The sequence below is a fragment of the Nelumbo nucifera genome, chromosome 8, assembly GCF_055504915.1.
Source record: "Nelumbo nucifera cultivar China Antique chromosome 8, China Antique-T2T, whole genome shotgun sequence".
Lineage (NCBI taxonomy): Eukaryota > Viridiplantae > Streptophyta > Magnoliopsida > Proteales > Nelumbonaceae > Nelumbo > Nelumbo nucifera.
In genome coordinates, this window is record NC_142656.1 from 16,560,746 (window position 1) to 16,570,307 (window position 9,562).

General features: G+C 42.2%; 1 long non-coding RNA gene across 1 annotated transcript; it reads right to left on the reverse strand.

The window, feature by feature from the left end:
* Positions 1 to 5,925: 5,925 nt before the first annotated feature.
* On the reverse strand, positions 5,926 to 9,562 carry LOC148789653 (uncharacterized). The gene is made up of 2 exons (XR_016079273.1): positions 7,142 to 9,562; positions 5,926 to 6,830 (listed from the first exon to the last, which is right to left on the reverse strand). It is a non-coding gene; the product is annotated as an uncharacterized LOC148789653 (long non-coding RNA).

A 9,562-nucleotide genomic window follows, 5' to 3' on the forward strand; every position in this document is an offset into this window, starting at 1 on the left:
TTTCTTTGGGGTTTGGGGGTGGGAATAGACATCGGATTGAAGGTTGACCTTGAAGAGGATGCATGGCAACCATTTTAAGTTGTTGAATGAAAAAAAAAAAAACTCATCTAGCATGTCCATTTTTTATTAGGCTTTCATTAACTTTTTCCTTTTTTTTCTTCCTTGTTTTAAAATTTACGGATAAAGTTCTCCTATCTCTTGACATTGCATTTCTTGTTATGAAAAAAAAAACCCAAGAAAACAGATTCGAATGGCAATCAAAAATGAAAGTAAAACAGAGATAAAGAGAAATAATCACATAAAACACACATATTTACATGGTTCGACTTATAGCCTATGTCCACAGGTGAAGGAAGAACAGAAAATCCACCATGAAGTAGGTAATGGAAAATAAATACAGAGTTGTGCCCTCATAGAAAACCCTAAGCCCCAAATACACCCACAGTCTCTCACCTCTTATAGAAAACTCAGGACACTGTCTACAAAAGAGAAAACCCCCGAAATACATAACTCTTCGTATTTGGTTTGGACCTATAAGATGAATATGGGTCGGGTCCAGCCCAAGCCCTATGCATCCACTACAAACCACTATGAAATTTTGCTTTCGGGTTTTTTTCAAATTAATTCAGAGTTGATTCATGAAACAGGTCGCCACAAAGAATTCAAGGCACAAACATAACATTTCTCTATAAATATATGTTAAATTCTTCAATCACTTGTGAATCTGTCCCAGAATGAACTAATCATTTCCTCTTGGTGCACTTTTGGATCTAACTCTCAATTTTCAGGCACACTTGATGTTTTGCTTAATACTTTGTTATTGGTAAAACTCTAATAATGGTCTTGGATGATAATTTCCATTTGCATAATCATTTGAATATTTCTAAGCAATTTATTGCTTGTATATGGATCATTTAGATAAGAAACATATCATAGAAAAAGAAAAAAGAATTACATTGTAATTCAGCTGGACTATGACAACACTATTAGTAGCATGATTATCTAAACTAAAGGTCTGTAGCAACTCAAAAGCTATAAACGTGATGATTACCATGTTTGATGATGACCAATGTTAAATGCTTAAATGATAAATTTATATCTATATTTGAAAGAGAAATGTGTGGGAGGCCAGGGGCTTATCACCTAGACCTCACACATCTCCCTCTTGCCTCTCCCACCTCAGACATGTGAAATATTTATTTTTAAAAGTTAGAAAATATAAGCATAAACATGGAATTATTTAATCAATTCCCTACTTATTCAGTTGATTGGAAATCCTTGCTCCCTATGAAGTAAGTGAACTGTGGTTTGTAGATTTGAGAACAAGAGTCGATTGAAATATTTTTTTCTTAACCCTCCCAAAACCCTATTCTCCTTATTTGTAACTGATGATGCACGATCTGGCCGGTCTTAGCTGTTGATGATCTTGCCTCCAAAATGAGTAACAGGGACCTGAAACGGGAGGAGAAGAGAGGCTCCGGGGAGAACCCGGCGTAAGGGCTCCGAAGCTCAAGTTAGAGTCTTTCAAAGGCAAGAATAACCAGATAGCGCGGAAGTTAGCATACCTTGTCCCTGGGGGGTAGAAGCCTTTTATAACCACCTCGCGCACTCACTTCCAGGCCTCCATCAGGTCGGGCATGATTACTTCTGAACTCCTACCAGTTCGGGTGTCACTTCCTCTGGTCGGACAGAACCGCCACTGTTCCTTTTGTCGGAGCCGTCTCTGCGGCTAGTGACGACGGTTGCAGGTGGCGGTGGCAGGAAGCCGTTTGAAATGCGGCTGTCAGGCGTCAGATCCCAAATCAGTCAGGTACGTCGCCCTTGGACAGAGACGTCCTTGGTGTCGGGTACGTTTGGCTGGCTTGGTGCTTTGGAGGTGAAGTGTTGGAGTGGCGAGCGAGGTGCCTCGAGTTCGATTTTGGAGTGTCCCGAGCTGTCATGGGTCAGCTCGGGTCAGCTTTGTGAGGCTTGGGGCCCAGTATAGTTCGTGCTCCTTGCAGGGAGCTCGAGATCTCAGTAGGGAGCTCGCTCTTAACAGGGAGCTCAGGCTCCTAGTAGGGAGCTCGGATTTAGGGAGCTCGGGTTCTTAGGGAGCTCGGGCTCCTGGTACCGAGCTCGGACTTGGGGAGCTCTGGTTCTTAGGGAGCTCGGGCTCCTGGTACCGAGCTCGGACTTAGGGAGCTCTGGTTTTAGGGAGCTCGGACCTTTGACAGGGAGCTCGCTCTTAACAAGGAGCTCGGACTAAGTACAGCGGTCTGGAGTTCGGGCTCGGTAGTGAGCTTGGACTTGCTTCCGATGTTCGCTCTGGGTGCTCTACTGTCCCGAGCTGCTTGCCTTTGCCACGTGTCGGGCGATCGCGAGGCCGGGCCAAATTTCCCTTCATCAGTAACAATTTTCTTTTATCTTGATAACGAAGCTTTTGGACATTAAAGTTGAAGCTGAGGTGCCTCTATTCTGTTTTAGTGACATGATTCATTCTTATTGTTTGCAGAACAAGGAGTTGAGTTGGAGTTTAGGACGGTCTGCGCTTCTCCTTGCAGCACTGGTGGACAGAATGGACGATCTCGTTCGTCGATGTATAGGCCACACAGATTAAGAGCACGAACAACTTGGTGTTATTGGCAGTGGCTCTCATTGCCTTCTCCGCTGCTATCCTGACTGGTTGGTGCAAGAGCTTCAAACCCCCCAGAAAATGAACCCTCACACCATAACTTCTCACGAAACTCTCTTCCTTGAGCATCCCTTCGATCTTCTCGTGCATCAGACCCATAATATATGAACCCAGCCCTGTGTCCATCCCCTTCTTTCAGATTATGCTTCTTCGCATACCTTCGGTTTCCATCCAAGATGAAAGCAATGTGTGGTTGGGGATGGGACCTACAGATTGTCCACCATCTATCATGAGGTTTCAGAGGCCAAGAAGGATTCATAGAAGGGGCTGTCATACTTGCCCAGTTCAGGAATTGGCTGGGCAGACCCATTTGACATGTCTTCTGTATTTTACTTTGATGGATTAGATAGAGAATCAGTAGATGGGGATAGCAGCAATACAAGTGGAACTTACTCTGTTACTAGTTAATTTGCACATTTTAATTAGGTTGTTTAATTATATACATATGTATATATATTCCCCTAGAGTCTTATGGTGTTTGTTATAGAGACAACCAAGAGATTGTTGTATATTCGGTGGTTCCATAATATTCCACCAGAGACTGTGAAGACTGTTGCGTTCATTTGTGTTGATGTAATGAGAAAAGGTGATGAAAATTTGGTTTAAGGGTTTGAGAGGATGAGAACCCGCAGTGCACTACTGAACCATGACCAATGTGGGCTTGTGTTTGGTGGTTTGTCTATACTGAAATAATATTGGGAATTTGGGACTGCGAGACTAGTGTAGGTGTTCTTCAACGTCTCTAAGCACTGGCTCATTTTGCATTCTGATTCTCCACCATACCTGGAGCCAGCCCAGCGGTATCACATAATGGACCCACGATTGGAAGGCCAATAATCTATGAAAGCAGTACAGCAGGCAGCTCAGCTCACTCTGAAATGTCTGGGGTCAGATCCTAAAAGCCGTCCATCAATGAAAGAAGTCGTGGAAGCTTTGGAAAGGATTAAATCCATCAAGGATAATAAGCCAAAGCATTCGAAGATCAACAGATCTGCAACAACCTACAGCCCACCGCCATGGCCAGCCACCATGTAAACTTTATCGCAGAGGCGAAGAGATTATCGCAAGTGATAAAGGGTGTTAGCTTTATCGCAATAGGTGTTTGTGCGATGAAGTGATAATAAATGTTGCGAGTGTGATTGGGAAGAAAAAAAAACTGAGCATGATCATTTCTTTTGATGTTAAATATTATTTATACACATACATAACCCATAACAAAACAACTGGACAAGTGGGCTGCCACTTGTAACAACTTCTCTAACCTCCTGACTGACTTTCATAACTACTTCCTTGTAAGACTCCCCCTCAAGTTGGACATGGTTTTGATTATGGAGAGACATGCCCAACTTGGGTAACAAGGAATGAAAGTGATCTCCTCCAAGGGCTTTGGTGAAAACGTCTATTGGTTAAGTCTTAGAGGAGATATGACGGGTGGAAATAGCATGCGATTGAATGTGGTAGTGCACAAATTGACAGTCAATTTCAATGTGCTTGGTCCTTTCATGAAAAACTGGGTTATTGGCTATGTGTATCGCAGCTTTGTTGTCACAATGTAGTTGCATGGGTAGAATGTGTTGCAGCCCTAAATCAGCAAATAATCACTTCAGCCATAGAGGTTCACTTGTGGAGGCTATCATAGCTCGATATTCTACTGCAGAAGACCTTGAAACAGTGGTTTGTTTCTTTGGTTTCCAAGATAAAGGGGAGGCACCCAGCATTGTAATGTAGCCTGTGGTTGACCGCCTACTAACTGGGCAACCAGCCCAATCGGAGTCACAATAGGCCTTAAGAATCAAGTTGCTTGTTGCAGACAAGAGAATCCCATGAGAAACTGTGTTTTTCAAATATCGAAGAACATGAATGGCTACATCCCAATGATCTTGCCATGGAGCACTCATAAACTGAGTCAGAACATTAACGACAAATGTTATGCCTGGGCGTGTGATTGTTAGATAGACCAACCTTCCAACTAGTCTTCTATATTGAGCTGCACCAATTAACAAAGGTCCTAAGGCAAGGGCCAAATGTTGTTGTTGAAGCATAGGAAGGGTGCTAGGCTTGCAGCCTGTCATGCTTACACCTTGAAGAATATCAAGTGTTTACTTCCTTTGACATAGGTGTATGCCTTTTGTGGTTCGTGTGACTTCAATCCCTAGAAAATAGTGGAGGGGACCTAAACCCTTGATGTGAAAACATGACCCAAGGTACCCTTTAAGGGCTGCTATCTGAGTGAGATCTGTCCCTATGATCACAAGGCCATCAACATAGATAAGCACGGCCACAAAATTATTTTGGGTGGAGGATGTGAACAATGTACAGTATGCATTCGATGCACTAAATCCACTGTTTCAGAGGGTTGTGGCAAGTTTTTCAAACCATTGTCTTGAGGCTTGTTTGAGCCTATACAGAGACCGTTGTAGTTTGCACACATGGGTATCACCATCTTTGAGTAGTCCAGGAAGTAGGTACATATACACTTCTTTGTGTAGATCTCCATGAAGGAATGCATTATTCACGTCCATTTGATGCAATTCCCAATTGCATACAGCAGCAATGGACAGGAGGCATCGTACTGTAGCAAGTTTTGCAACAGGAGCATACGTCTCACTGTAATCAATCCCTTCAGTTTGGTTATAGCCCTTGGCTACTAACCTGACTTTGTAACGATCCACAGTACCATCAGGTTTAAGTTTGATTTTGTACACCCATTTGCATCCAATGGGATGTTTATCTAGTGGTGGATCGATGAGGGTCCAAGTCTGGTTTCTGTTAAGTGTTTCTAATTCAGCATCCATAGCTTCATACCACTTTGGATCTGAGACTGCTTGAGCATGGGACTTGGGTTCACATACTTGGAGTAATGAAGTTGTAAAGGCATTGGGTTGTAATATGACAAGGCCAATTAATGGATGGGCTGTAGAGGAATGAGGGGAGGTTAATGTTGGACACACATAGTCCTGAAAATGTTTGGGAATCCGAGTGGTTCTCATGGGCCTAGTGTTGGGCCTAGAAGGTGCAATTGGGATTTCATCTTGATGTTGATCAGGTTGGGATGCTTCAATGTGTTCAGGCTATGATGTGTGGTTCTGCTTGACATGTTCAACATGGGTATCAACCATGGGTCTAGTTCTGGAATTTCCCCATGTTTCATCCAAAATGATTGGGTTGGGTTCAATGTATCCCATTACATTTTTTGTCTTAGAATTTGTTATTCTATCACTATGAACAAATGGGAATTGATCTTCATAGAACTGAGCATAAATTGTAGACTCGGTATCATTTCTGGCAATGTGGGTAATCAAGAAATACACATTTTGTGGACCTTGGAGAGAATTTGTTATGACCATGGACCTGAGTATAACATAGGCACCCAAATACACGCAAATACTCATAACTTGGTTGTTTTCCAAACAGTACCTCATAAGGAGATTTCACGAATAGCAATGGAGTTGGTAAGTGGTTGACCAAGTAGGCTGTTGTCAATATGCATTCTCCCCAAAAGGTGATAGGAAGTCCCACATGAAATCGGAGAGCACATGCCATCTCTAATAGGTGCTTGTGTTTTCGTTCAGCCACCCCATTTTGTTGGGGTGTGTCAACACAGATTCTTTGATGTTTAATGCCATGGGAAGCATAGAAGGAATTCATTGGACCTGAACAAAACTCAAGCCCATTATCTCAACGAATGCAACGAACTGATGTTTGAAATTGAATATTAACATAAACACAAAATTGTTGCAAGTAAGTGGTTGCTTCAGATTTATGTTTGAGTAGGAAAACTCAGGTAGCACGTGAACAATCATCAACAACTGTCAAGAAATAATGAGCACCAGACAGTGACGGGGTACGATATCCCCCCCAAATGTCACAATGAATGATATCAAAACAAGAATTAGATCTAGCTTGTCGCACAGGAAAAGGTACTCATGTCATTTTGGCCTTATTACAAGCATTACAACAGTCTTTATTTGAATGTGGAATATGTAACCATTGTATGAGAGAGAGACGATCATATGAAGCATGACCCAGTTAATAATGCCATGTCTGTGTGTTGGGCGGGACAGATGCAGTGTGGTTTGCCTATGATTGACGATCTGAAAACACGTACAGTTCATTGTGAAGTTTACCCACACCAATCGACTTCTTGTGGGTCAGGGTCCTGTATCACACAGAAAGTCAAGAAGAAGATGACAATACAATTCATGTTAGCAGTCAACTTACTAACTGATAAAAGATTACAATGGAAATTTGGTAGGCATAACATGTTTGATAACTTGATGCCTGATGGTAGATTCACCGATGTCTGAGATTCCACCGGCACTCTGGTGCCATTTGGAAGTTGTATAGGTCTCACATCATTGTGATTTTCAAATGCAGAGGACCTTAGGAAGGTCATGTGGTCCGATGCACCACTAACAACTATCCATGTCCATTTATTTTCAAGAATGCTTTGGAGTTCAGTGGCCTTACCAGCAAAATTGGACGAATTAGGGCGTTTACCACTATTGGAGTTCAGCAAATCCATCAACTGTTGATATTGTTCAACTGTGAGACTCACTAATGAGGATGATCCCGCTTCAGTTGAGGCAGCCTGAGCAGAGGAGGAAGAAGGACGAGGGTTATGTTTCTTCTTTCCTCGTGACACCCAATCGGCTGGGTATCCAACCAACTCATAACATATATCTTTTGTGTGACCAGTGCATTTGTAGTGGTCGAATTTCAGCTTGGAACGCCCTTGATTATGTTGAGCTTGAGAGTTGGTTGAGGTGCTCCCAACGTGCAATGTTGTTGCTTTTATCTGGGGAGTTCATCGGCTCACAAATGTTTGATACTTTTCTTCTTGAATGACCATTGCATAAACCCGATTGATGCTCGGTAGTGGATCCAAGCTCAAGATGTTGGATCGGATAGTATTGTAGCAATCATTTAATCCAAGAAGAAACTGAAATACCTTTTCTTGTTCTTTATCAGCCACAGATTCTTTCATTGCTCCACAGGTGCAAATTGGAATTGGGACATAAACAGAGAGCTCATCCCATAAAGACTTCAATTTAGTGAAATGGGTAGAAATTGACAAATTATCTTGCCTGATTAAGGTCAACTCTCGTCTGAGATGAAAGATTCGAGGGGCGTTCCCTTGAGAAAATCCTTCTTCAAAATCACGCTAGATATCAACAGCGCAGTCCACATATGCTACGTTGTCGTGAAGATCCCGTGCAAATGAGTTGAAGAGCCAGGTGATGACCAAGGAATTGCATTTCCTCCATGCAAACAAATCAGGTGAAGATTCGTCTGGTTTCTTGAGGGATCCATCGACGAAGGCCAGCTTGTTCTTGGATAACAGGGCATTGGACATTGCCCTTTTCCAGATCGGGTAGTTTTCTCCATTGAGGAGAAAAGAAATCAGCACCACTCCAAAATGGTCTGAGGGATGTAAGTAATATGGTGATTTGGGATCAGAAAGACTGTCGATTATGTAACCTCCGACAGCCATGAGTTTCGGTCAAGGATGATTCCAGGATCAGACAGGCTCTGATACCATGTAAACTTTATCGTAGAGGCAATGAGATTATCGCAAGTGATAAAGGGTGCTAGCTTTATCGCAATAGGTGTTTGTGCGATGATGAAGCGACAGTAATAAAGGTTGCGGGTGTGATTGGGAAGAAAAAGAAAACTGAGCATGATCATTTCTTGTGATGTTAAATATTTATACACGTACATAACCCATAACAATACAGCTGGACAAGTGGGCTGCCACTTGTAACAACTTATCTAACCTCCTAACTGACTAAGACACCACCTTTGCACCATCGCTCCCCACTTCACCCAAAGCATGACCATGACACCATCAACGCTCACACATTCGCAAGTAACTCACTGGGTGATGGTTTCCATTGTCTGGTCTCCGCCACTTTTCCATTGCCATCTGGATCAAAGAAATACTTGCTTTGTGAAGTGTGAACCAATCTAGTTGAATCTTCTCAAAAGTTTAATACATTCCTTTTCCATTTATGGATGCGGTTACAAATTAATCCATACACCAAATAAATGCCCAAACAGGGCATGTGTTTAACGAAAACGTTCCTTGCATAAACCGGCAAAAACGTTGCGTAATTGATCATGCTCAACCTTAAATGGAGATAGATAGATAGATATCAGAGCGCAAATTAAACAAATTTTCAAAAGAAGAGAGTTCAAAGTGACGCTGACATTATTGGTCCTGGCAATTAAGTACGCATTGACCCTACCACATAGTTGATACCTGCCTTGCCTAGTGAATTATTAGGACAGAGATGGCTCTCATCTCATTTATAAGAAGAAGCCTTTCCAAACAAGGTTCAAAATATCCTAATATATTTTTCAGGGGTGGGCATTGGTAAGACGGCCGGGGCCATGTAAAATTTTGAAAAAAAAAAAAGAAAGAAATGTGTGAGTTAAACCCCTAGGGTGTGTCGTGTATCCATACTTTGAACCTTGTTTGTAGATGCTTGAGGCTGTTGGACAAGGGCTATTAAGCCTATCTGTATCTAGCCCGGCAGATGCTTTAGCGTTCTAGGGGATAGTCTTCCCACAAATGGTTATCACGCACTAGCTATTTTATTCACCTCTGCCTTGTCCATTTCTTACATTCTTCATCTCCTTTGCTTTTCCTCTGGTCTTTTCTTTTTCATCCTTTCCGGAAGAGTTGTCAACAAAGACAACCAATTATCTTGTTCTTTGAAATTAATGCACCACCAAAATATCCCAAGTTTCACAGTCGATCATCTTCCATGTGAAAGCTTGGCTTAAATGGACTCTTCATGTCCCTGCCAGATTTCTTCATCATTCAGATGTTTTTAGCCATCTATATCTCTTAGTCCTAATCAAACTACCCAAGAAATCTAGCTATAA